We start from the raw sequence: 26,142 nt of genomic DNA on the forward strand, positions 1-26,142 counted from the left end.
ACCAGCCTCTTGCTCATCTTCCATTCATCCTTCTGATGAGGATCAGGCCCTTCAGCATTCCTGAATGGATAACCCATCTGAAGAACCCCATTGGTCTTCCTGTGACATTATCTTCCTATGGCCACACTTAATATTGGTTTACGTACAAATGGTTTAAGATAATGGGTTAAAATGTAACGTGACATTTTGAGAGATGGTTTTCAGTGGGTTTCACCTTATAGCCTTCAGTGGGTTTCACCTTATAGCCTTCGCAAAGCCAAGCGCACTGGCTGAGAACTATCTTCGTATATTTGAAATACCAGGCCATTAAAACAGCAATGCAACGGTCTGAGTCGCTTTCACAAATTAAAAGGAAATGTCTCCACTCAAACCTCAGTTATACTTTTTCTGCTCTGATGTTCACATTATTACTGTATAAAAGTAAATTACGTTCGCCTTCACCTGAAGTGATTTCATTAATGAAGGATTTACTCTTACAAGAGATTAGGAAAAATACCAGAGGAAATGGCATTGAAGAGTGACTAAGCCTAAATTGACATTAAAGTGGTGTTTATGAATTTTACCAGATGAAAATGTAAGCCACCTCTGCGTACATTAGGAGTTTAATTTTTGCAGAGTTAAGCCTACAGCACCAGACGGTCAGTTGGGTGACCTTTTTGCTGGTTTCATCATAGCTAATGATAAAAGAACTGGGACTGGTGACTCAGAAGAGGATTTGTGATCTGCTTCATTATCCTGAACACCTTGGCCGTGGTTGTTCTAATTTTATATATTGCTGGGGATTACAATGAATTAATAAAAATATAGGGAATCGTTCTTATGTTCTCTCACTGAAGAAGAACTGCTGACAATATATAACCATCAGAAAAGATTTTAATCCATCATCAGATTCAGCACTGGTGCCTCACAACGTCAGGGACCCGGGTTCGATTCCGGTGTTGGCTGACTTTGCAGAGTCTGCACGTTCTCCCCGTGTCTGCGTGGGTTTTCTCCGGGTACTCTGGTTTCCTCCCACAAGTCCCGAAAGATGTGCTGTTAGGTAATTTGGACATTCATATTAAATGACCGATGTGACCAAGGCAGATCCCATGGATTTCTCTGCAACAGATGTCACTGATCACTGTGAGTTCCACACAATATTGTTAAAACACTATGCCCCTCATGAGGGATTTCGATGCCATGCTTTCAAAGATCTCACCTCTAAATTTCCTTGAAAGCAGCTCTAGGTTAGACACCCTCAAAAAACTGCTCATCCTCTGATGGTTCAATCTCTTCTCCTGAGACTGTGCCCCCTGGTATTTAGAATGCTGCCCTCCTTTCATAAACAGATAGCTTCACTAAGCTGGCACTGCCCCTGGGTTTCTCTGAACAACAGTCTCCTGGCTGCAGCAAGCTATAAATGGTTTTCATTACTTCTCTGAGCCTGAACTACCGGGCACAGAACTAGTGATCTTCTCAGCTTCCCAACTCTTCCCTGAGCCCTAACTGCCTATAGCCTGCTGACAGCTCCCAGAACCTGTCCGTGAGCTGCAAACCTCACCACGCCCAAACTGCAACTAACTATTCTGAGCAAACATCCAGATAAATTGAAACCAGCGAACTTTCTTAAACTCTGCCATCTCCACGGTGATGTAACCTACTCTGATCGATCCGCAAGCTGACCTCCAAGAAAATTATCCATCCTTCGCAATGTTTACACCTCAGTAAACCCACCTGCTGCTTTGTGTCACAGAACTTGCTCGCGGTCAATCCCTCAAGTCAACCTTAACCTTTTAAGTGAAATAGACCCCAGGCCGCATTTGTTGTACTATGCTTGAAGTTTAATATTCCCAGAACTAAACCTTACCTCTAAAATAGTGACATGAACCATGAACTGGATACTCATCACAACTCACACTTCTCAACTTGAGCTCCAATTGACACAATTCTTCCTGCTCACATAATCTGTCCATGTCTCGTGGCAACATCCTGCTCTAATTTAAAACCTTTGCCAACCCTTATAAATCTGTGACATATGCAAATTTGAGATATGTGACACTTTGTTCCATAATCCAAACATGAATATGTATAGTGAATATTTGAAGCTCGAGAACGAGTTATTGAGGAACACCACTTGTAGATCCTACCAATTTTACCACATAGACTTTCATCTCCAGTTTCTATCTCCTACCACCCAACTGGTTTCCGACCCGTCACAGGCATGTTCTCTCATTTCTGCTGATATTCTTTCATGTGAAGGACTCCTTGAATGCCTTTTGAAAGTCGATCTAGATAACATTGTTACGATCTCAAGAAGGACCAGGGGGTGGGATTTTCCTACACCCCTGCAGCGCATTTTGTGCCAGTGGAGGTAGCCTGTCATTGGCCAATGGCAGGATAATCAACAGGTTTTCCCGTTGTTCACACCATTTGTGTTCCCTGGTGTTGGGTGCTCGCCATCGGCAGGGCTTGAATATCCCGTCGGCAGAAACGTCCAGGAAAATTATGGCCTGGCAACATTTTTTGAAAAAGAAAATATAGGAAATCCCAATTATTTGCTAAAATAATGAAGTCATAATATTCCACAGTTCAAAATAGAAGATTGTTTAGTATACAAGAGTTAGCAAAGCAAACACTCAATACCATCTATCCTATACTATAACATCCAGAATGAACATGAGTTAAACCTGAATTAACAGGCAAATTGTGTTTGAATATAAACTATAAATTGCACTTTAAATGGCAATAAAACTAAGATAGATCTTACTAATTAGCTCAGCAGTCCACTCAGATTTTAGTGATCATCGTGAGTAGCAAAGTCCTTCCAACTCTGTCTTACTCAAGGGGATTTACAGTTCACTCTTTCTAGGAGCTATGCTGACTCCTGGCTGATTGCAACACACAACCATCCCAGGTTTCATGCGTGCATTCTTCACCACAAATGACACAGATCAGCAGTACCACCACAGACCCAATTCCCGTTCCGACTGGGGTCAAACATGGCTGTGTCATCACACCAACATATTTCTCGATCTTCCTTGCTACAATGCTGCATCCCAACCTCAGCAAGCCCCCCGCTGGAGTGAAGCTAAACTGCAGAACAAAGGGGAATCTGTTCAACCTCTGCCGCCTGCGGGCCACATCCACGGTCGTCCCATCCTCTATCATTGAACTACAGTGTACAGATGATTCTTGCATCTGCACACACTCGGAGGCCGGACTCAAAGCCATTGTCAACACCTTCAGAGAGGCATACAAGAGCACGGGCCTTACACTAAACATCAATAGGTCAAAGGTCTTCTATCAACCTGTGCCTCCACTGCCCCCCAGTTATCAAAATCCATGATGATGCCTTGGACAATATGAAGCACTTTCCATACCTTGGGAGCCTACTGTCTACAAAGGCAGACATTGATGACAAGGTTCAATACAACCTTCAGTTTTCCAGTGCAGGCTTCAGTCGCCAGAAGAAGAGAGTGTTTGAAGACCAGGGCCTCAGGTCAGACACCAAGCTCATGGGGTATTGGGGTATAGTGATACCTGCCGTACTATATGGTTCAGAGAAGTATCATAGAATTTACAGTGCAGAAGGAGGCCATTCGGCCAATCGAGTATGCACCGGCCCTCTGAAAGAGCACCCTATTTAAGCCCACACCTCCACCCTATCCCTGTAACCCAGTAACCCCACCTAAGCCTTTTTAGACACTAATTGCCTAATTGACACAAGATAGAACAATAGAATTCCTACAGTGCGGAAGGAGGCCATTCGGCCCATCGAATCTGCACCGACTCTCTGAAAGAGCACCCTATCTAGGCTCACTCCCCCACCCCATCCCCATAACACCGTAACTCCAGGGAACCTGCATATCCATGGACATTCAGGACAATTTAGCATGGCCAATCCACCTAACCTGCACATCTTTGGACTGTGAGAGGAAACCGGAGCACCCGGAGGAAACCCACGCAGACATGGGGAGAACGTGCAGACCCAGCACAAACAGTGACCCAAGCCTGGAATCGAACGTGGGACCCTGGAGCTGTGAAGCAACAGTGCTAACCACTGTTGGTACCATGCCATCCAGAACTATATACAGTGGACTATATACAGCAGGCACCTCAAAACCCTGGAGAAGTACCACCAGCACTGCCTCCGCAGGACCCTGCAAATACATTAGCACCAACGTCAGTATTCTTGCTCAGGCCCAGATCTCCAATGTCAATGGTTCCCGTACCAGCCTCCCCGAACAGGCGCCGGAATGTGGCGACTAGGGGCATTTCACAGTAACTTCGTTTGAAGCCTACTTGCGACAATAAGCGATTTTCGTTTTCATTTCATTTCATTTCAGCGACGCTCAATCAGCCCCGCTGGGTGGGCCACATTGTCCCGATGTCTGACACGAGACTCCGAAAACAGGTCCTCTACTCGGAGATTCGATACAGCAAGTGAGACCCAAGACAACAGAGAAAGTGCTTCAAGGATACTCTCCAAATTCCCTTGGAAAAGTGCAACACCCCCACCGACACTTGGGAAACCCCGTCGCAGGGCCACCAGAAGTGGAGGAAGTCATGCTTGACACCGCGATTAATTAGACAGGCATGCTTTCCTCTTTAATGATGCCATGTTGGCTTCATCAGATTATCTTATTCTCAAGCATTCAGTCATTCTACCCCTAAAGACAGCACATTGATTAGCAAGTTGAAAATCCAACTTTGTCTCGGTTTGACGCATATTTTATAGGACACATAACAAAAGCTGCAATGCCTTTGCAATCAGGAGCCTGTGCTTTCTTACTTTGTTTCACACACAAATAGTTCGACATATAATCCATGTGGTAATTTATTTCTCTGTAATGGCCTTCTTATTTTCCAATTGAAGCCAATTAAAAAGAAAATGAGTCTGGTTATAACATGAACTGCCTATTTTATGCTTGGCAGTCAAAGTCAAAATTCCATCCACTGTTCACAACATTCTTTAAAAAAACTCAGTCAATATGAGCTTTATCTGATTGAAGTTTCTGTTTTCCAATTTGTCATGTAGCTTTTGTAAAACCACACAACTAAAACAAACAGTCTGGCTTTATAGTTAACGAAGATGCAGAATTATTTGCGAAATTATAGGAAGAGTGGCGTGGTGGCACGGTTGCACCATGGTTATCACTGCTGCCTCACAGCACCAGGGACCCTGGTTCAAGCCCAACCTCGGGTGACTGTCTGTGAGGAGTTTGCACGTTCTCCCCGTGTCTACGTGGGTTTCCTCCGGGTGCTCCGGTTTCCTCCCACAGTCCAAAGATGTGCAGGTTAGGTGAATTGGCCATCTTAAATTGCCCCTTAGTGTCCAATGGTTAGGTGGGGTTACAAGAATGGGATATGCGAGTGGGCATAGATAGGGTGCTCTTTCAGAGGGTCAGTGCAGACTTTCATAGAATTAACAGTGCAGGAGGAGGCCATTCGTCCCATCGAGTCTGCACCGGTTCTTGGAAAGAGCACCCTACCCAAGGTCCACACTTCCATCCTGTCCCCATAACCCAGTAACCTCACCCAACACTAAGGGCAATTTTGGACACGAAGGGCAATTTAGCGTGGCCAATTCACCTAACCTGCACATCTTTGGACTGTGGGAGGAAACCGGAGCACCCGGAGGAAACCCACGCACACACGGGGAGAACGTGCAGACTCCGCACAGACAGTGACCCAAGCCAGGAATCGAACCTGGGACCATGGAGCTGTGAAGCAATTGTGCTCACCACAATACTACCGTGCTGCCCACTTGATGAGCCTCCTTCTGTGGGGATTCTATGATTCTATGAAATGCTACGGAAACAAAGTTCAAGATTTGGGGAATTCTCATGAAGGGTCATGAGTTTGGTGGCAGAGCAGCACTTAATCAGGCGGCGTGGTGACAGATAAGGACACTGTCATGATCCCACCGCCATCCAATTTAAATCTGTGGCAGGAAAGCCTGTGGACGGCCATCCTACAATGTTGCTCATTGAGGCCCTTAAGTAAGCAATTAATGCCCATTCGAGGCCTCATCCTTCACTGGTGGGCGGTGGGTGCAGGATGGTAAGGGGGGCAGTGCCCACAAGTAGCCCAATAAGCAAATCCTGATACGTTTGTTTGCAAGTTTGTGGGTTTGTTCCTTCATTCAAAGACAATCAGTGCCTGAGCGAAGCACCTAGCATTGGGAAGCGGCTGTGTGTTGGGGGGGTGCTAACTGAGTGCCACCCACCTGTCCTTGCTGCTGACCACGCCCTCTTCCATTGGTCCCTTCCTGTCATCACTTATAGCAAGGACATTAGCAATGATTTTCAATTCCTCTCTGGCCAAAGGAGATGTGCCGGAGGACTGGAGGATAGTCAATGTGGAACCATTATTCAAGAAGGGAGGAAGGGATAAACTAGGATACTACAGGCCAGTCGGTCTGACCTCAGTGGTGGAGAAACTATTGGAAGCAATTCTGAGAGTCAGAATTAATCTGCATTTGGAGAGGCTGGGATTAATCAAGAACAGTCAGCGTGGTTTTGTTAAGGGGAGGTCATGTTCAACAATTTGATTAAATTTTTCGAAGAGGTTTCAATTTTTCAATGAGGGAAATGCATTTGACGTAGTCTACTTATATTAGTGAATGTTAGAGTCAGGTGACTTCAGACTGACTCGGGAGCAAGGAGAGAGGTTGCTTATGCATGTTCATACTGTTATTCATCTGCTGTTTTGTACATATTTGACTCACAGTTAACGTTAATAAATCATTTATGGCTTTAGCTGCAAGTGTTCTTGTAATATAAATCAGGCCATCTGACAAGAACATCACAAACTGGGCAGAAAAAAAAACAGTACTCTGTGGGGAAAGAGCACGGGAGGGACACTAATTTAGCCACACTTTCAAAGAGCTGGTTTCAAAGCACAGGTTGGTCATTGATCCCAGCAATCTTTGAGTCTGTGCTGCTGTTTTCAGAGAATCAGAAAGTGCTAAGAATGATCAAGATTAAACTTAATTGTGAAAAATAGAAAACAAAGGACAATGACAACTGATTAAACTCAACTGTTCAAATGACATTGCTGGTAAATAATGTGAACCAGGAATAAACAACTCGGTCGCACAGCATTATATGTAGTAAAATAATTACTCAGAATTGCAATCAAAGATAAGTGGAATGAATCATTAACACCGCAACCAGCTCCGACAGCTATTACACTGAAATGAATTGAGCCTACTTATAAGCAAAGAGATGAATCGCTAAACTGTGGTCAAATTGAAGCAAATTCAATTACCCGCGAGAGCATCAATGAGACCTTGTGAATCAAGTGATAAGTTGCACAGTGACAAAAAACGGCAAATGAGTAAATTAGATTGCACTAGACAGTTATTGATATGCTGACACGCGAAATTACAGCAAACAGAGTAAATCTGAACCAGCGCTTGAGGTCAACAAACAATTAAACGAGGCGCCATTTTCACGAACGGCGAAGCGATTTTACATTCGGCCCACGGAGCTGCGTCAACCTCAGCCCCAAAATGCGTTCCGATACCACTTGCAAGCTGTGCACGGTGAGGGGAACGGGCTCCACTGGCAAGTACCCTGTCATTCCCGATCCCAGGAAGAGGAGGGTTCACACACACGACGATGGTGGCCCTTTGCAACAGTTGGTCTGAGGTGCGGGTCCGAGGCTTCCTTTTCCGGCGAAGATCGACCCCCAAATGGCGCAGTTCGCCCCCAGGCCTGGAGTACTTTCAACAGCCGGGCTTTGGCACAGTATCCGGGGCCGGTCCCTAAATACGGTGAGGCCACCAGTTGGGAGAGGTGGGTGGGTGGGCGAAGCGCAGGTGGGGTCATCTGCCTGCTTCTGAAGAGTGATTATTTTTAACTGAGAACCATAATAATAATATTTATTGGTGTCACAAGTAGGCTTACATTCACATTGCAATAAGGTTCCTGTAAAAATCCCCTAGTCGCCACACTCCGGCACCTGTTCGGATACACTGAGGGAGAATTCAGAATGTCCAATTCACCTAACAGCACGTATTTTGGGACTTGTGGGAGGAAAGCGGAGCGCCCATGGAAACCCAAGCTGACGCAGGGAGAACGTGCAGAATCCGCACCGACAGTGACCCAAGCTGGGAATCGAACCCGGGTCTCTGGCGCTGTGAAGCAACGGTGCAAACCACTGCATTACCATGCCGCCCAGCATGGCAGCCTGGCAGGAGTCTGGAGGTGGGGGGGGGGGGGGGGGGGGGGGATGTCTGTGAGTAAAAAAACTCAGACAAGTTTAATTATTTTAACGCAGTGTTAGATTGAAAAATCTACCTGGATTAGTACCAGAGAGAGAAAGAGAAAAACTTTTTGAAAGTTATTTTTTTAAAACCATTCCAATTGAGGGGCAATTTGGCGTGGCCAATCCACCTACCCTGTATATCTTTGGGTTGTGGGGGTGAGACCCAAGCAGACACGGGGAGAATGTGCAAACTCCACACGGACAGGACCCGGGATCAAACCCGGGTCCTTGATGCCATGAGGCAGCAGTGCTAACCACTGTGCCACCGTACTGCCCTAAGAGAGAGAAAAACGGAGTGAATCATGTGAAACTGAGATGGGCACCGATTGGGAGGCTGGTGATGTTGTCGCGGCATTTAAGAAGTTTAAGCAAAAGTTTAGAATGACGCTTGTTATGGGCCAGGGCTTAGAAACTCCAAAGTGTATTATGAAGCTCACCTGACCTATAACTTTTAAGTTGAATTTGGCTAGGATGAGCACAAGAGCCTTCACTTCAGGGGTGATTCATCAGACTTCCTAGGCGCTTTTATCAAAATAAAGTTTATTATAATAATGTAGTTAACATAAATAAAACGCTTATCAAGAATTTGTTATCAATTACAAACATGAAAAAACACACAACAGCTACAGTAATCTATGTATGTAACTATTAATGAATCCCCCTTAGTAACTGTTCCAATTCAATACAAAATCCAATAAACCAAAACCCCTTTCAAGGATGTGGCCCAACACACTGTAATCTCACTTGAATGGGACTGGTCCTTTCCCTGAGATTCAGCCTCCAACCAGCAGATTCAAAACTCCTTCTGGACAGCAGCTCTATCTTTAAAGTTGCCAAGGCAGGTTGCCACACTCAATGTGTTTTCAGTCCACCGGAACAGCTTTAAAATAAAAACAGGTAAGATAGGGAAATGCTGCTTTTTTTCTACTGCAGTCTGAAGCAAGAAACCAAAACACGAAACCCCCTCTCACCTGACAGGCACAGCCAAACTCCACCCCCAAATGACATCACTGAAGCCGAGCTACAAGCCATGTGGTAAGACAAAACCTTTATAAAGGGACACTCACATGGCGCACCCAGTAACTTTCTGAAATGCAATGGTGAAGAGGAACGGGTCAGCTGCATTCTTTTGTGGAAAGCAGGAAAAATGGTTAAATTTCCTTCATTGCCAGGATCTGAGTAAGGACGACATCAGAAACCAGGGGCGGGATTCTCCGACCCCCCCCGTCGGGTCGGCGAATCGCGGGGGGTCGGCGTGAACATGCCCCCGCCGGCCTCCGAATTCTCCCACCCCCCAAAAACCGGGTGACGTGAGTCGCGCCGCCCGCCTCGGAGAATGGCTGGCGCGGCGCCAAAGGCCTTCCACGCCGGCTGGCGGGGCGCAAACCGCGCCGCCGCCATCCTAGCCCCTGAAGGTGCAGAGGATTCCGCACCTTTGGGGCGGCCCGACGCCGGAGTGGTTCCCGCCACTCCGCTGCACCGATTCTGCCCGCCCCGCCAATTCCCGGAGAATCCCGCCCCAGATCATTTTGATCAAAAATTCAGCACACATCCCCAGCCAAAGATAAATCATCGGATCTACCAAGATAACTTTCAAGACCTCAGGCAGGAATCAGGTGAGCCTGGTGACATTTTAAAAATGCCACCAGAGAATTCAAATTGAACGACACAATTGAAAGGCTGATTGATCAGCTCACCAGGGCTGTGCACACCCAGGAACACAAAGCAAAACTGATTGGAACGGACACATTCACAATATCACAGGCGATAGACGCTGCCAGAGCATGTGAAGTATCAGGTAGGCAAATGGACATGCTAATGACTCAAGTGGCTAACTTTCAGTGAAGTCAAGAGAAGGGAAGCAAGGTAGATGCAATTAAACTGCAACAAAATAATTCACACAAAGGCAGTGAGAAAGTTATGGATGACCTTGTGAGTTTGCAGATGGAGGGGAATGTCCCACATATGGATCAAGCTGCAGAGCTCGTAGACAGCCCAAATCACTGTGCAAAACTGTGAAGCACAAAGAAAAAAGATGGCTAAACAAAGTTCTCAGAGACAGAGTAACATGGAAAATGAGAAGTAAAAAGAAACCAAAACACCCATGCCCTGGGTCATGGCGATGGCTTTGAGAAATAACAGGCATTAGGGTCATGGGAATGATTTTGAGTTCACACTCAACATCCGCAGATTGGGCAGAAATTCTCTCGAGAATCCGAAAGATTGCTTTTCCTGATTTTCCCAACCCTCACCGGAGAAATCACGGCAGCAAAGGGGGTGAATCTCATTTTAACACATTTGAATAGATTTAAATGTTATTAGTGCCCCCCCACCCCCACCCAAACCCGCCACATGATCCCCACTCACTAAATACATCGGCAAGGTTTACAACAGGTTTGGTTAGACGTGAGGCAGATGAGGGGCTCTCTCCGGGGGTGCAGAGATAAGTGTAGCCCCACCCCCCCCCCCCGCCCACCCCCCGGGGCGGGGGAGGGCAGGTAAAGGGACATGCCTGGGCAGCTGCCTTTGACCTGGGGGGCGCGCCCAATGTGGTTGATTTGTGGTGCGGGGGGGATTGCCGGCCAAACTTCCATGGTATTGGTGTGAGGGGGGGGGGGGGTGCGGGGGAGGGGGGGGGGGTGCGGGGAGGTTCAATGCCAGCGGTGGATGTGGGGGAGGTGGGGGCAGGGAGCGGAATGCCATTGAAGAATGTTGGGGGGGGGGTGCCGGAGAGAGCGAAATGCCGTTGATGATTGTCGGGGAGTGGGGAAACCAATACCACCGTGGTGAGGGCTGGGGGCCATTAGGCTGCGGCGCTGATTAAGACGCCCTCTTGAGATAGAGCCCCAATTTCTTTGGAAGCCATTTGCCAGCTTGATGAGGCCCCGCCAGAGTGACAGCATAAACCATGCCTACTCATTTTTTTCTGTCAACGAGGCTCAAGATTTGGTGGGGAAACTGGTCTGTGCAACAGGAGCGTTACACACCAGTTTTGTGACAGAGTCTGACACTTCACCAAATTCTGGTAAGATTCCGCCCATCCAGTTTTACAGCATGGAAAGACGATCTTGGGCACATTGTGTCTGCTCTGGCCAGCAAACGTCTCGGAACCACATAATCATACAAATGCATGAAATGGATGAGTACATCAGTTACCAGAGATGACAACGAAAGATACACAATTATCCAGATCGAGAAAAGGCGAGAAAAAGTCCCAAATCCATAAATCTGAAGCTTGACACCGGATCACGGAGTAACATCATCCCATTCAGTCTATACCAGAAGCTCTTTCCTGAAAATTTGGAAGATAATGTTTCCGCGAGGAAGGATCACCTCTAACCAAGCAAGGCATACTAATTCCATATGGGGAAACTGAGATGCAACATCTAGGAACAGCACCAATCAGAAGGTCGTACAAAGGAAAAGATAATAACTATGTGGTCTACGACACTGAAACACGGAGTCCTGCTCTCATGGGCTCGAAAGGTTGGAAAGAGCTGCCGATTATCTCAGCAAACAATGACATGAAATAGGCAACACTAAGGGTCAAAGGTAGTATGCCCACTGAAAAGCACTGTCCAATCAGAGGCAAAGAATTTCTGGTGCAAATGTACCCAGAGTTTGCAAAATGGCACATTATTTGCCTTTTAAATGTACAATCACTTTTTAACCATGCAATCATTGCCTTATTTAGTTTCAATTAATCAGTGTACACTAGTTGTGGCGTAACCCTGTGTGATGTCTGGCTCATGGTGGTAACATTAACCATCAAGGTACAAGAGGGACCCAGACTGAAGGCGATGTGTGAAGAACTGCACTGAACTGTACTGTGGGCTCAAAACACAAAGCATGATGGTTAATTTAGTCAAGTGAATGCTTTTCTAGCATCAGAAAATCTCCTAAAAAATGACTTGAAATTCAGGAGGGGGTGTGACCAGATTCGATAAGTAGAATGAGCTTCGTTGAGGAGCAATAAATGCACCATCTCCTTCCAGCTCTGGAGATTGATAACAGTGGCAACTGGACCTCCCTACTCCTCCACAGGCCTCTCCTCAGACACCGTGATCAGCCTCTTGGTGCTCCCTCCTCCCCACCATGACTCCCCGACCCTTCTCGCCATGGAACGCCTTAAACTTACCTTGACCTCTGATCCCGGGCCTTAGGCTCAGGCATCTTCCTGAAGTTGCTCCTTAGTCCACTGTAGTTGTTGTCGCTGCAAGGATATGAGAACGGCCGGCCAATCAGATTGACTATCAGCTCTCTAAGGATGGACTTTCTCCCTATTGACCGGCAGAAGCCCCGCCTGCAGCTAATTGATGATCATTCGAGCACGGAATGGCTGTGGGGCACTCAGGGTGGGCAGGGGTGTGTTTCCCGTCGACTCTTCAGATGGCGGGAAGGGAAACACTGCAATCTAAAAAATTCAGGCCTGTGGTTTCCGACAGACCTCTCAGGTGTCATCAATGATGGGTCCTTTAAAAGCTGCCCCGATTCCATGAAAAGCAGAGGAGTGGGGCATGCCTAACCCTGGTCTGGAGCCAGCCAGATTGACCCAAATCAGCCCACAACCTTACCCCGCACTGCTGAAATCCGCAAACCCCAGGAATGAGATCAGCAATCTCAGAGTCAGGTCCCAACCGCCATTTACACACCTCCATGGAGTCTCCCTGGCTTCATGAAAATCCAGCTCAAGGAGAGCTGGAACAAATGCTCAATGTAGCCCCAGCATTTTGAGTCGAAAATGCGATCATTTTGTACTCATGGAAACCAGAATATAAAAGAAGAACCAAGTGATGGTGTGAGTGGTGCTAAAGTGAACATCAGTAGCCAGGTAGAATACACGCCCATTATGGAATGACAGGAAAAAAAACAGTATTAAAACATAGCTAGAGAAAAAAGAAGAACGACTTGCAACTTTATTGCAACTTTCATGACCTCGGGCCACCCCAAGCACTTTAGAGCCAATGATGTCCTTTTGAAGAGCAGAAACTTATAGCCAAGTTCCGCACACATGGGTACGGCCTCAACCGGGACCTTGGATTCATGCCGCATTACATTCACCCCCCCACCATCTAGCCTGGGCTTGCAAAATCTGTCCTGGCTGGAGAAAATTCACACTTCTTTAACCTGGGATTACCCCTCTCTCTGGATCTGGAAAGACTTAATTACCAGCAAATGCTTGCATTCAAAGCATTGTCTTGCATCTTTGACTTTGTCTCTATATATGTTTCTGGAATCTACCTCTTCATTCACCTGAGGAAGGAGCAGTGCTCCGAAAGCTAGTGATTTGAAACAAACCTGTTAGACTTTAACCTGGTGTTGTAAGACTTCTTACTGTGCTTACCCCAGTCCAATGCTAGCATCTCCACATCATTGCCTGTTAAGCATGGAAATGTGTCAATTTACAGAACCACAGACGATTGGATGCCAGTTGTACTCAATTGACATAACTCCGGCCTCTGAATCCTAAGGTTTTTAGGTTGAAGTCCCGCTGTAGAATATGAGCACAGAAATCTATGTTGACACTTTAGTGCCGTACTGAGAGAGTGCTACATTGCCAGAGGTGCTGTATTTTGGATGAGATGTTCTAAACCAATGTATTATTGACATTTTAACGTGCAATCACTTTTTAAGCATGTTGCTGTTGATTTCTTTTATGTTGGTGTATGTAGACTGCTTGTGGTGTGGGTCGGCGTACGGAGTTTGTCGGGGAATGGAGAAGGAATATCGAGGTGAAAGAAGTACCTGAGGCCAAAAATATCTAAGAACTGTGTAGCACGGGCATGAAAAAGGACAGTGATGTAACTGAAAACTGAAAACCAATTGAATGGGCGAAGAACAGTTGGCACAGGCCAAGGCCAAAAACAATATTATAATAGAGCACAAGGGCATTGTTCCTGCAGTGGTTAGGGTGACCTGATCAGTCACCTGGAGGTCACACACAGAGAGCTCATCAACAGATGGACAACCGAGAGGGACTCTAACTCACTGGGAAGGAAGCAATTAGTATTATCAAGCGTGTGTAGCATTGCTTAGGTAGTGGTGTACCACATTTAGTGGAACAATACCCACTAACTTTATCATCAACCTCTGATTGCACGGAGACATCTGTTTGAGATTCTTGTTGATGATGTTAACCAAAGGATGATGTCTCAACCTTGAAAGCCCATACACGTAGCTGTCAGATGTGTCTAAGCCTACAACTAAACCCAAGCATTCTTTTGTGATTTGAGCGTACCTCTGCTCTGTTGTCATCATGGATCATGATGCATATGCGATTGGTTTCCAACCATCATGCTCGAGTTGCAGAAGAACTGCTCCTAGACTACCTTTCGGTGCATCTGTTGACTCTTTAATCTGCTTAGAAAGGTCAAAGAATGTGAGAACCGATTTAGTAACATTAACTGTGGGTCAACAATATTCAAAGCAACAGATGAATAATAGTATGATCATGCACAAGCAAACTCTCTCCCAGCTCTCCAGTTAGTCTCAGATCTCCGGACTCTAACATTCACTTATATAATCCTGGTGGTCAGTCAGTGAATTACAACACAACCAAGATATCACTCCAGGCCGAACCCCCACAACCCAAAGATGTACAGGGTAGGTGGATTGGCCACACTAAAATTGCTCCTTAATTGGAACAAAAAATAATTGGGTACACTAAGAACTACATTGTGAACACCACAGACAATCTGTCAGCTATCATTATACGTACTTTCTTTTAAGTGTATGTTTAAGCATTATTGCATGGACGGTTTGCTTAATAAACATATGGCACCTGACTTTACAACCTTTTTTTTAACCAAATTAATATTGGAAAGAAACTAACTTGTCACTCCGAGAGCTTCATAATGAAAGGCATTGGTACCAAGCTGTACGTTAAAGGGAGGATGCAGCAGGATTTAAGATAACAACATTAAAGCGGAAATCTCAGACAGAAACATGCTGAATTCATTAGGTGGATGCATTATTTGAATCTCTCAATTAAGCATGGCTTAATTATTCATGTCCACCAAATGAGCATTATTCATCTTGGGACATAATGAACGGCTATAACCAATATTCAACATGCTTAGTAACAAGCTTTGCAAGCAGTGAAACAGTTTTCTATTTTTTTTTTATTGAGCTGTGCAGAGAAATCGATCTATATGAAAAGACGCAGCGCCGTATGAACATAGCTTAGTTTTTCCGACAACTGCCTGAACAGAGAAATGGTGGCTTCTCACCAAGAGGCTGAATTAGTATCCAGAGTAATTATTGCTTTTGTGATCTTTGCCCAGCAATATGCTTGAATAATAAATGAAAGAAAATCCCACTCCCCAGCCTCTCTGCCTTATGAGCTGTCACTAAGCAAGACTGATAATTAGTATTAATAACTAAGGCCTTTATTTATACTGGTGGGTCGTCTTCATTGGCAAGCGTGGCTGCTGCATGCAACCGTTCAAAAGAAAGACTGGTATTTTTTTTACAACCTCTTTCATAGCCTCAGGGCATCCAAGAGTGCTTTACAACTAATGAAGTATTTTTTGATGTGTGGTCACTGTCACAGTGTAAGAAATGCGACAACCAATTTGGCACAACAAGGTCTCACAAACAGCAGTGCCATCATGACCATCTGTTAGAAATGTTGGTCAAGGGATTAAAAACGTTCATGAAAATTCCCCAACTCTTCTGCAAAATAATGTAAGTGGGATCTTTTGCAGCTATCTGAGTGAACAGACTGGCGCTTGCCTTAACATCTAATCCGAAAGATGGCACCCATGACGTGCGACACTTCCTCAAAGCGGCGCGGGAGTGTCAATCTCAGCTTTATGTTTAGACTACTGTGGGACTTAAACCCATAACTTTCTGAATCAGAGGTGAAAGATGCATTGATTTTGATGAAAAATACATTTAATTTCTTGCTGGCTGTTACAGAGTGTTCTAATAAGCCTTTCCCTTTTGTAATTGTTGTATTGGCCTCTGTTGAGTGTCCTGAGCATCTGTGGGCTTTGGTGGGCTTATCAGTCTGAAAGAGGGGGACCTGTAAGCAAGACCTGTTTTACTAGTGTCCCTGTTTTCAAAGTTATTGCTGTTGCTGCTGCTCTGCTGAGTAACTGCTAATGTTAAACATTGTTATTTATTTGTGTAAAGAAGTTCCTTCTTTTAAGCAGCGCATTTGACTATATTCTTTGTGGTCTTAATTTACCACACTGGCAAAAGAGTATTCAAGGTACACCCACCTGTTGCCATGTGATGTTATATTGGGTAGAACTGAATGCCCTCCCCTGTGGCGATTGTAGGGGTGGGGGTGAAGGGACGTTAGTAGGGCAGGAGTGTTATAGGCGATACCCTGCCGCCCTCACGCCCCCACCACAGTTAAATCCATGGTGGTAAGGTGTTGGGGTCCCCCAACCGCAACACAAATATTAACCCAGTGGTGGCCAGAGGCCTCCTCATTCTTCTCATTCCGGGAGCACAACAAGCAGACCTGCACAGGGTTGTTTTAGGGCTCCCAGCGGGTGGGGTGGTGGTGGTGGGAGGGTGTGAGGGCCCTTTTTCAAAGGCACCCAGTAGCTAATCAGCGGACTCAGTACTGGGGACGGCAGCCTCACTGACAACCACTCCCTGTTGCCCTTGTTACCTAATCCCACCCCCTTTCCCCGCCCCCACTCCATAACCCCCAGTCCACAAACCCCTCCCACAATCGCTCAATGGTGGCCTACGATTCGGTGATAATCCTAGGCCTCGGTTGGGTGTTATACTGGCGGGAGACACTGCCTCCCCGGCCTCCGATTGGCTGGCAGCTGTTGGCTGGCAGGATTTGCGGATTGTGGATTCTGTTGAAGGACCATCACTGTCCAGTTAGCTGCCTGGGTGGCGTGTAATTCAGCAGGGCCTTCCCTAAAAGCGATAAAAGAAAAGGTTCATACCGACAAAAAAGAAAGACGGTAGAAAGGGGAAAAATCGACCGTGGATATCTAAGGAGGTGAGGGAGAGTATCAAATTGAAGGAAAAAACATACAAAGTGGCAAAAATTAGTGGGAGACTAGAGGACTGGGAAGTCTTTAGGGGACAACAGAAAGCTACTAAAAAAGCCATAAAGAAGAGTAAGGTAGACTATGAAAGTAAACTGGCTCAGAACATAAAAGCAGATATTAAAAGCTTCTACAAATATATAAGTCAAAAAAGAGTGGCTAAGGTAAATATCGGTCCTTTGGAAGATGAGAAGGGAGATTTAATAATAGGAGACGGGGAAATGGCTGAGGAGCTGAACAGTTTTTTTGGGTCAGTCTTCACAGTGGAAGACACAAATAACATGCCAGTGACTGATGGAAATAAGGATATGATAGGTGAGGACCTTGAGATGATTGTAATCACTAAGGAGGCAGTATTGGGCAAGCTAATGGGGCTAAAGGTAGACAAGTCGCCTTGCCCTGATGGGATGCATCCCAGAGTGTTAAAAGAGATGGCTAGGGAAATTGTAAACGCACTAGTGATAATTTATCAAAATTCACGAGACTCTGGGGTGGTCCCAGAGGATTCGAAAGTAGCAAACGTGACACCACTGTTTAAAAAAGCGGGTCGGCAGAAAGCGGGTAATTATAGGTCAGTAAGCTTAACTTCAGTTGTAGGGAAAATGCTGGAATCTATAATTAAGGAGGAAATAGCAGGGCACCTGGAGGGAAATTGTCCCATTGGGCAGACGCAACATGGGATCACAAAGGGTAGGTCGTGTCTGACTAATTTGGTAGAATTTTTTGAGGCCGTTACCAGTGCAGTAGATAACGGGGAGCCAATGGATGTGGTATATCTGGATTTCCAGAAAGCTTTTGACAAGGTGCCACACAAAAGGTTGCTGCATAAACTAAAGATGCATGGCATTGAGGGTAAAGTGGTAGCATGGGTAGAGGATTGGTTAACTGACAGAAAGCAGAGCGTGTGGATAAATGGGTGTTTCTCTGGTTGGCAACCTGTAACTAGTGGGGTCCCTCAAGGATCAGTGTTGGGCCCGCAGTTGTTCACAATTTACATGGACGATTTGGAGTTGGGGACCAAGTGCAATGTGTCAAAGTTTGCAGGTGACACTAAGATGAGCGGTAAAGCAAAAAATGCAGAGGATACCGGAAGTCTGCAGAAGGATTTGGATAGGTTAGGTGAATGGGCTAGGGTCTGGCAGATGGAATTCAATGTTGCCAAGTGTGAGGCTATCCATTTTGGGAGGAATAACAGCAGAATGGATTATTATTTAAACGGTAAGATGTTAAAACATGCTGCTGTGCAGAGGGACCTGGGTGTGCTGGTGCACGAGTCGCAAAAAGTTGGTGTGCAGGTGCAACAGGTGATTAAGAAGGCTAATCGAGTTTTGTCTTTCATTGCTAGAGGGATGGCGTTCAAGACTAGTGAGGTTATGCTGCAATTGTATAAGGTGTTGGCGAGGCCGCATCTGGAGTATTATGTTCAGTTTTGGTCTCCTTACCTGAGAAAGGACATATTGGCACTGGAGGGAGTGCAGAGGCGATTCACTAGGTTGATCCCAGAGTTGAGGGGATTAGATTATGTCGAGAGGTTGAGTAGACTGGGACTGTGCTCATTGGAGTTTAGAAGGATGCGGGGGAATCTTATTGAGACATATAAAATTATGAAGGGAATAGATAGGATAGATGCGTGCAGGTTGTTTCCACTGGTCGGGGAAAGCAGAACTAGGGGGCATAGCCTCAAAATAAGGGGAGGTAGATTTAGGACGGAGTGTAGGAGGAACTTCTTCACCCAAAGGGTTGGTGAATCTCTGGAATTCCTTGCCCAGTGAAGCAGTTGAGGCTCCTTCTTTAAATATTTTTAAGAAAAAGATAGATGCCTTTCTAAAGAATAAAGGGATTGGGGGATATGGTGTACAGGCCGGAGAGTGGAGCTGAGTCCACAAAGATCAGCCATGTAATGATGGAGTGGAGCTGAGTCCACAAAGATCAGGCTCGAGGGGCCAGATGGCCTACTCCTGTTCCTAATTCTTATGTTCTTATGACAACACAGCGCAACCTGTGGATGGCCTAACGCCAGTCCTGAGTCAGCCTGTTTACTGTCGGATTGTCTGACAGGAACTGTGGAGAGGAAGTGGGAAAGCAACATGGCTCACTTCATCTTTTTCATCATTGCCAGTCACTGGATAAGTTCGCTTTGTGTGAGAGTGCACAATGGGTGATCAGGAATCAGCACTCAATTACACATCATTTTGGCTTTTTGTGTTCTTTTGAAATCACAGGAAATAGAAATTTGGGAGAGATTTTCTATCCACTCCTTTACATTATTGCCCAAAGTCAAAATTATCCCTGCTGCCTTGCACAGAATCCTCACTTTGATCAGGATATTACTGCTGGATTTGCTGGCCATAAGCAGGTATTGAAAATCAAAGCACTGACATGCTCTGTGACAATGAAATTATAAAATTATTGTATGTGTGTGTGTGTCTGTGCGTTTGTGTGTGTTTTGTGCGTGTTCTGTGCGCATATCTATGCGTGTGTGTCTGGCATGTGTGTGTTTGTGTATGTGTGTGCCTGTGTGTGTGCCTGTGTGTCTGTGAATGTATATATATGTGTACCTGTGTGTATGTGTGCGTGTGTGCACATGTGTGCATATGCCTGTGCAGCTGTATATGCATGTGTGCGTCTGTGTGTGTATCTATGCATGTGTGTATTTGTATGTATGTGTGTCTGTGCATGTATGTGTATGTATGTGTGTCTGTGTATATCTATGTGTGCATGTGGCTCTATGTGGGTGTGTATGTGTGCATGTGCATGTGTATGTGCGTCTGTGTGTGCACATGTGTGCGCATGTGTGTGTCTGTGTATGTATCTGAATGTGCATGTGTGTTTACGTGTGTGTGTCCATGTGTGCATCTGTGTGTCTGTGTCTGAACGTGTGTTGGTATATCTGTGCCTGTTCATGTGTGTGTGTGAATTTGTGTGTGTGCGTGTGCGCATGTGTGTGTGTGTTTATATATGTCTGCGCATGTGTGTGTGTGTGTGCGTGTGTATGTGCCTGGCTGTGCATGTGTGGGTATGTGTGTATCTAGGGCAGCATGGTAGCACAGTGGTTAGCACAGTTGTTTCACAGCTACAGGGTCCCAGTTCGACTCCCGGCATGGGTCACAGTCTGTGCGGAGACTGCACGTTCTTCCCTTGTGCGTGGGTTTCCTCCGAGTACTCCGGTTTCCTCCCACAGTCCAAAGATGTGCAGGTTAGGTGGATTGGCCATGCTAAATTGCCCTTAGTGTCCAAAAAGGTGGGGTGGGGTTACTGGGTTATGGGGATCGTGTGTAGGCGTGGGGCGCTCTTTCCAAGGGCCGGTGCAGACCCAATGGGCAAAATGGCCTCCTTCTATGATTCTATGAGTTAGTGTGTGACCATGCATATGTGCCTGTGCATATATGTGCGCATGTATGTGTGTATATGTATGTGTCTGCGCATGTGTGTGCATATGTCTTTGTGTGTCTGTGCACTGATTGTGTGTGTTTGTGCTTGTGCATATATATATGTGTGTGTCTACATATGCATGTGTGTGTGTGTGTGTGTGCGTGCCTGTGTGTGTGTCCGTGGGTGTGTGCCTGTGTGTGTCTGTGGGTGTGTATATGTGCATCTGTGCATGTGGGTGTATGAATGTGTGCATCTATGTGCTTGTGTGTGTCTGTGCATGTGTGCATGCATGTGTGTGCGTGTATGTGTGTATGCATGTGTGTGTATGTATGTGTTTGTGCATGTGTGTGCGTTTGTCTGCATGTGTGTCTGTGCACTGAGTATGACTGCTTGTCCTTGTGCATATGTATCTGGGTTTGCCTATGTGTGTGTCCATGCATGCATCTGTGTGTGTGTGTGTGTCTGTGTGAGTGTGTATATATGTGAGTTTATCTGTGAGTGTGTGTGTGTCCATGCATGTATCTGTGTTTGTGTGTTTCTGTGTGAGTGTGTGTATATGTGAGTTTATCTGTGTGTGTGTATGAATGAAATGGTAACTGCATCCTTGCACTGTAAGTAGTGCCCCACAGTGTGAATTGACAGAGATTGAATTCATGGGCGCGATTCTCCACTCCCGCGCCGGTTAGGAGAATCGCCTGGGCCGCCAAGATTTCCCGGGACGCCGGTCCAACGCCCTCCCGCGATTCTCCCAAGCGGCGGGAACGGCCCGGTCGGGTTTCGCGGGCCGCAGGCCGGAGAATCGCCGGAGACACCCAAAATGGCGATTCTCCGGCACCCCCGCTATTCTCAGGCCCGGATGGGCCGAGCGGCCAGGCCAAAACGGCGGGTTCCCCCCGGCGCCGTCCACACCTGGTCGCTGCCGTCGCGAGCGGCGCGTGAACGCGGGGGGGGGCGGCCTGCGGGGTGGCGAGGGGGGATCCTGCACCGGGGGGTACCTTAAATGTGGGGTGGCCCGCGATCGGTGCCCACCGATCGTCGGGCCGTCCTCTCTGAAGGAGGACCTCCTTCCTTCCGCGGCCCCGCAAGATCCGTCCGTCATCTTCTTGCGGGGCGGACTTAGAGAGGACGGCAACCACGCATGCGCAGGTTGGCGCTGGCCAACCCACTCATGCACGGATTACGCCTGTTATGCGGCGCCGGCCGCGTCATCTATGCGGCGCCACCTTTACGCGGGCGACAAGGCCTGGCGCGTGTAGATGACGCGGCCCCGATCCTGGCCCATTGTCAGGGACTGAATCGGTCGGGACCGGGGCCGTTTCGCGCCGTCGTGAACCTCGACAGCGTTCACGACGGCGCGGCCACTTCGGCGCGGGAGTGGAGAATCCCGCCCATGGCATGTGTTTGGTAACATCGACTTGAATTACCATGGGGACAGTGACAACTCCAGCTTAGCCAAAATGGCTTCCAAGTCCTCATTCTGGAAGTCCCATCCCCAAATGCAGCCCCAACAATTATCGACAGCAAGGGATTGGGGGCTGATTACAATTCGTACATTCATGGTTTTTGGAAGCAGCTGCACATATAAAAGTGCAGCTGCCATCAAACATTTCCAATTATCACTTGTGGGGCATGCAAAACATTGGGCTGGATTCTCCAAAAATGGGGCCATGTCCCCACGCTGGTGTTTCACTCCCCAGTTTCCTGCAAAAAATAAAGAGCTATTCACTTACCTTGAAGGGACTGGCAGGGTCACGGAGTAATTGACACAGCTTTGGCTGCGGATCCGGGTCCCCGCACTTCCGGTTCCGAGTCTGTACGTGCGCGCGGCGACGGCCCCCAGCGGCCACGCCGAGCGCCATGACGGACTCGGACCGCCGACCAAGACACAAGGCCTCCCCCCGGATCGGGTGCACGCCGCTGCCTCGGACCAGCCCGATTGCTGCCGTATTGCCCATAAGGCCTCCCCAGTGCTGGATCCCCCCCGCCCCCCCCCCCCCCACCAGGGCGGCCGCGGACTGAGCCTGCAGCCGCCGCCCGAGAGTCACGACCAGCCATACGTGGTTGGAACCAAGTTGTTGGGAAATCCGCCGGTCGGGATCGGAGTATCACTGCGAGGGCCTCTGGCAATGGCCCCCCCCCCCCCCCCCCAGACATGCGTCATGATTCGTGGGCGAGTGCATCTCCAGGACCCGGAGAATCCAAAGAACTATGGCAGCTTTAAATATTTTTCTGAAAAGTGTAAAGCACACAAATAATGGGCTGGATTATTTTTAAATGGGATTAAGCAGTTAAAGGAAATATTTGTTTGATCAAGGATTAACTATTTGATGGGATTTAAATGGAATCAATTTTTTAATCAATGAGATTGTTTTTTTAAATAGTGAAGCCATCAATAGAAACGTCAAATGTATCTTGTTTAATCTCATCATGGGTCCGGAGGCCTGACCATTGCGGATACTGCCTGAGTTGATATGGAGGGCACAACGGCAAAGACTGGTGAGCCATGGGTTGGCTTGAATTGACCCTCAGTTGCGAAGGGGATATAAAGGGCCATGGGTGACAGTTGAGGGACCGAGGTTGACATGGAGGGCATGAGTAGCCATGGGGAAATATGTGGGAGATTGCCTCTGTGTCCTGGTTGAGAACGAGAGAGTTGTTTTTTAAAAATGTGTTCTTTTTCTTCCAAGTCCCAGAGCAGCGAGGCCAAGCTGTCACACAGCCTCTCTCTACATCCAACTGCCCCTGTGTCTGCCTCTGCACTCTTCCTGGGGGGCAGTAAGTCCAACTCTTATTAACAACCCCCCACCCCCCGCTCTCCCCTCCCCACCCCTCTTGAAACCAGAATCAGACCACACAAGGCTCTTTCTCGGGAGCCATGTTTGCAGAGTTTGCAGACTCTGCGTTACTGACATGAAGCGAAAATCCAGGCTGCACTATCCAATGAGATAAAGTGATCAAGTTTTTTCCAAAAAGTTCAATGTTGCAGGAAAAAGAAGTAAATATTCCCAAGTGAATGTTGCGCATCCCGGACTTTAATCACGCCATCATTCGCGACCTTGGCTTCGATTATTTTAAGGGATATGGGCATCGTTGGCTCGGCCAGCATTATATTGCCCATCCCCAATTGACCATGAGAAGGTGGTGGTGAGCTGCAGTCAAACCCGCTGCAGTCGTTGTGGTGTAGGTACACCCACGGTGCTGTTAGGAAGGGAGTTCCAGGATTTGGACTCAGCCACCGTGAAGGAATGCCGATAGCCTTCCAGGGCAGGATGGTGTGTGGCTTGGAGGGGAACTTACCTCCAGCGTCGAAACGTCCTAAACTTTGGAATCTCCTCCCTAAGCCTCTGCTCCTGCCTTCTCCTTTAAAAACCTCTGTAAAACCCGTTACTTTGACAAAGACTGTGTAATCTGCCCTGAATGTGTCTGAATGTCAAACACGAGGGGAAGAATTCCACCCCCTCCATCGCGGCATGTTTTACGGTGGTGGAGGCAGCCTGCCATTGGTCGGAAGTGGGATCTTCCTGTCCCACCGCTGTCAATGGGGTTTTCCATTGTTCGCACCCTCTGTGGCTGGGGAACCCTTGGTGGGGGTGCAAGGGGGGGGGGGTCACCGTCAGTGGGACTGGACGGTCCCACCAGCGGCAATGGCTGTAAAATCTCGGCCTAATTGTTAACGCTCCAGTGATGTGCCTTGGGATGTTTTGCTACGTTTAAGGTGCCGTATAATCGCAAGTTGGCGTTTTAAGGATGATTTGAAAGACAAGTTGTAAAGTAGAGATACTTTATGGTGGTAGACCTGAAAACCAGGCTGAAGCTACTGGGCACTCCAACCTCAATGGTAGAGTTGGGGCTGCACAGATAGGCTGAATCAGGGTCTTGGAGGAGGTTCAAGGGCGAAGGACAAGGAAAATCCTTGGAGGGATTTGCTAATGTTCAAGGGAAATTCAACTTCAGTGATGTGGATGAGGGAGTATGGGGGTTGATGAATAAGAAATAAGGAATGTTGGTTTCTGGAGAAGCTGGTATTTATAGAACATGGAAGTTGAGAGGCCGACAAGGAAGACACTGGGGAAGTCAAGTCTAAAAGCAAGGTTAAAGGTTTCAGCAGGAGACATGGGCAGAAATGAAGATATGAAACATGAGCTTTGCAGACCAATTCTAGGTTCACTGGGACATCAAGATTGTGTAGTCTGGTTGAGACATAGCTATTAACCAAGGTAGCAAAGCCTTTTGGCGCAGTGGATGACATCTCTACCTCTGGGCCAGATGCTCCGGCTTCAAGTCTCCACCAGAACTAACTGGGTGGCATGGTAGCACAATGGTTAGCATTGTTGCTTCACAGCTCCAAGGTCCCAGGTTCGATTCCCGGCTTGGGTCACTCTGTGCAGAGTCTGCACGTTCTCCCCGTGTCTGCGTGGGTTTCCTCCGGGTGCTCCAGTTTCTTCCCGCAGTCCAAAGATGTGCAGGTTAGGTGGATTGGCCACGCTAAATTGCCCTTTGTGGCCAAAAAGCTGGGGTGGGAATACTGGGTTACGGGGATAGTGTGGTGGCGTGGGGCGCTCTTTCCAAGGGCCGGTGCAGCCTCCTTCTGCACTGTAAATTCTATAATTTGAAGGTGAATACATTGAAGATGATTTCCTAATGGGGCCAAGCGGATCGATAATCAATCTGTAAATATTTCCAACATTCGGATGGCAGGCTGTAAGAATGAGGGACCTTCCTGCCCAGCACCTGCAGAATGCAAAGGCAGGCCACTGTAGTCCTTTGACAAAAAAAAGCTTTTTTAAAATAAATTCAGAAGACCCAATTATTATTTTTTTCCAGTTAATTATTTTTTTCCAGTTAAGGGACAATTTAGTGTGGTCAATCCACCTAACCTGCACATCTTTGGGTTGTGGGGGTGAAAGCCACGCAGGCATGGGGAGCATGTGCAAACTCCACACGGACAGTGACCCAGGGCCAGGATTCGAACCCGGTTCCTCAGCGCCGCAGTCCCAGTGCTACCGACAAGCATAAACAAGGAGCAATTGCAAATGTTTATGGTTACCAATGTCCTTTTAAGGGACGGTATCTGAAGTGAGGGAGCGAGCTAAAAATGAATGACTATAAGACAGAGAGAGTCAGTGGTGAATGAATGTAGAAATTTGGAAGGCTGCATGTTCATTGGACTAGAACTGCTATGCAGGTCGATTTGTAGTGAAATGAAATGAAAATCACTTATTGTCACAAGTAGGCTTCAAATGAAGTTACTGTGAAAAGCCCCTAGTCGCCACATTCCGGCACCTGTTCGGGGAGGCTGATACAGGAATTGAACCGTGCTGCTGGCCTGCCTTGGTCTGCTTTCAAAGCCAACGATTTAGCCCTGTGCTAAACAGCCCCTGGTGTAATAAGACCCCAACCAACCTAAAGCAAGTGTTATAATCTTGTTAACTGAAGCTGCGGCTGAGTGGTGTGAGCATTGGGGGAGGCAGCGGCGAAGTGGTATTATCATAAGATT

At 47.2% G+C, this 26,142-nt stretch overlaps 1 long non-coding RNA gene across 2 annotated transcripts in view; it reads right to left on the reverse strand.

Moving 5' to 3' along the window:
• Nucleotides 1-22,548, reverse strand: part of LOC140429817 (uncharacterized) — a 332,392-nt gene extending 309,844 nt beyond the window's left edge. Inside the window, exons 1-2 of one of the 2 annotated variants that reach the window (XR_011949214.1) lie at nt 22,376-22,548; nt 14,492-14,610 (exon numbers count right to left, since the gene is read on the reverse strand). This is a non-coding gene — a long non-coding RNA (uncharacterized lncRNA). Of the gene's footprint in view, nt 1-14,491; nt 14,614-22,375 lie in introns of both variants that reach the window. The other variant, XR_011949213.1, reaches the window with a different exon arrangement.
• Between the last annotated feature and the right edge of the window lie 3,594 nt (nt 22,549-26,142).

Source organism: Scyliorhinus torazame, chromosome 9, assembly GCF_047496885.1.
Source record: "Scyliorhinus torazame isolate Kashiwa2021f chromosome 9, sScyTor2.1, whole genome shotgun sequence".
Taxonomy (NCBI): Eukaryota; Metazoa; Chordata; class Chondrichthyes; order Carcharhiniformes; family Scyliorhinidae; genus Scyliorhinus; species Scyliorhinus torazame.